The 2,828-nt window shown below is 35.1% G+C and overlaps 1 pseudogene; it reads left to right on the top strand.

Moving 5' to 3' along the window:
* Positions 1–453: 453 nt before the first annotated feature.
* Positions 454–1,387, top strand: LOC109677252 (olfactory receptor 8B8-like; annotated as a pseudogene).
* The last annotated feature ends 1,441 nt before the right edge of the window (positions 1,388–2,828 follow it).

Genomic DNA, 2,828 nt, shown 5'->3' with positions numbered 1-2,828 from the left:
GTGTTCTTACCTACCATAGCATTATCAGGGTTAGAAGCAAGCACCAAATTGCCAAGGCTTCTCTTTCTAATTTTTCTATCGGGGTGGATCAACTGAAAGAAAAGAGTGATATAAGAAAAGGGTGATAGTGTCCTGATCCAGTTTTCTACATCTTTCTCTCTTGGTTTGTGACCACTCAGCTTTGAATGTAGAAGCACAGGCCTTTATTCATGAGTCTAATTTGGAGAGATATTTGTATATATTTTGCTTAGTAACACTGCAATAAAAAGGAATCTGTGCCATTAACCATCATGGTTATGGTGTGTAGGGTATTCTGAGAATTCAGTTTGGGATAGACTTGAAGAATGCCAGTGTATACCTCAGTTTTATCAGGAGAGATATTATGGGATATTTTGGCATTTCCTCTAATGCAACTCCTTTTACTTGTGTCCACAGATTCCCAGATAAAGAGGAATGGCTTTTGGAAATGGCACTTTCCTAACTGAATTCATTTTAGTAGGGCTAACAGACCAACCAGAACTACAAATCCCTCTATTCTTTGTGTTTCTAGTAATATATATGGTTACTGCATTGGGAAATTTGAGTTTGATTACTTTAATTGGATTGAATTCATACCTTCATACCCCCATGTACTTTTTCCTCTTTAACTTGTCCTTCATAGACCTCTGTTATTCTTCTGTGCTTACTCCCAAAATGATGATGAACTTCATATTGGAGAAGAATATTATCTCTTATATGGGGTGCATTACCTAACTCTACTTTTACTGTTTTTTTGTTATTTCTGAGTGCTATATGTTGATGTCAATGGCCTATGATCATTATGTGGCAATTTGCAATCCACTTTTGTATGACATTGTTATGTCTCCAAAATTGTGCTCCTGTCTTATGCTTGGTTCATACCTGATAGCATTTTCTGTTGTCGTGGCTCACACAGGATTCATGCTGAGGCTAACCTTCTGCGATGCAAGCAATGTCAATGACTATTTCTGTGACATCTTCCCCTTGCTCCAGCTTTCCTGCACCAGCACCTATGTCAATCAGCTGCTGGTTTTCATCATAGTGGGCATCAATGTTACCTTGTCTATTCTCACCATCTTTATCTCTTATGGATTCATCCTCTCCAGCATCCTTCAAATAAGGTCCAATGAAGGCAGGTCCAAAGCCTTCAGCACCTGCAGTTCCCACATAATTGCTGTTTCTCTGTTCTTTGGTTCAGGTACATTTGTGTATTTTTAAACCATCCTCAGCTGGGTCTATGGATGAGGGAAAAATCTCTTCTGTCTTTTATACTATTGTGGTTCCCATGATGAACTCCTTAATCTACAGCTTGAGGAACAAAGATGTTAAAGTTGCTCTGAGAAAATCCCTGACCAGAAGAAAGTTTTGATGAGAAGCTGTGTCTCTCTCTCTGTGTACTTGCATGGTATGGGGTCTCTGTTTTACTACAATAGGCAAGGAAGTAAAATATTTTCCTCTTGTTTCTTATTGTGGTGATGTCAGTTAACTATCCTCTCAATTTGCTTCAAGTTTTCACCAGTAGTAAGTTTTCTTATCTTCCATCATTTATTCGTTTTATTTTTCATCATTTTCCCTTGTTAATAATAAAATCAAGCAAGTTTTTCTGTATGTTTTTATTGTCATTATGGATTTTTTCCCTTGGGAAAGATGAACTCTTCTTCAAATGATAAAAGCACTCTAAGATGGCATTGTGCTATTGCAGAGGATTCTGAATCTTTTCTACTACTTGTAATTTTCCTTTGGAAACATGAGTTACATGATATGACTCTATCCTTGAATTTCCATTTTCTACTAAACAGATCCCGTGTACACCAGTATTCCACACATACAAGTTTCCAACAGGATTATGTAACACAACCAATTGTACATTTGTAAACTCTATACATTAGAGTATAATGTATTGCCATAATTTTCATATTTACATTTGTACACTGAAGTTCCTCACAGTAGATTACTCATGTATATCTATTAGTTGCATGGTATACTGAAGTTCAGGCATGTGAGCAATTTAATAGTTAAAGTCTCACCTTTTTAATGGAAAAGACAGGAATAAATTGTTTCATTATTTCAAATCTATTACTGTTTATGACATAATTTGCTTGTTATATTTTATTAGTTTAACAAAAGATAAAATGAGAGAAACATTTCCATTTTGCAAATTGCTTATGCTTTGTTTCTCAGTGACATAAATTTATCTCATTGGCTCTTGCTTTTTTTTGTTCCAGGATATAATTTAATGCTAATTTTTGTTGACAGAAAGGAAAGCCTGTTGATATAAGATGGCTGAGTTCATTGTTTCATTTATGGAGCTTATTTTTGTACAAAATAAAAATGAATTAAATTGGAAATTTTTCAGTTTTTATAATTTAGAGAAGAAGACAAAGGGAAAGAAAGGAGCCCAGCAACATGACTTCAGGGAAGAACACCAAGGCATACATAGATACTGAAAAAGAGGTTTTGCTGTGAGGTATGGTAATTGAGGGTAGAAACTGAATTTTATCTGAATTGGTATTTGTTCTGCAGACTCCTGTGATATCCTTCACTGCCATAAAACTTTTTATCAAAAAATATAAACCACAACATCCATACATTAATAACATTGGAGGAATCAGTGGGGAAAAAGGAGGGACACATTTGTGAAGAAGGAGGAAGAGAAAGAATAGCAACTTTAGGGGAATAGCTGAATGGTCATAGAAATTCAAATTAGCAATTTAGAAAGTAAAAGATGGAAAATTAAAGTTCCTAACTGTGACATTTCTGTCATAATTGAAAAGTCCTCGACATTTTATGGAGATCACAGGATTTTTCTG

Source organism: Castor canadensis, chromosome 2, assembly GCF_047511655.1.
Source record: "Castor canadensis chromosome 2, mCasCan1.hap1v2, whole genome shotgun sequence".
In the NCBI taxonomy this organism is placed as follows: Eukaryota; Metazoa; Chordata; class Mammalia; order Rodentia; family Castoridae; genus Castor; species Castor canadensis.
Note: the sequence above shows the minus strand (reverse complement) of the source record. Positions and strands in the feature narration are given on the sequence as shown.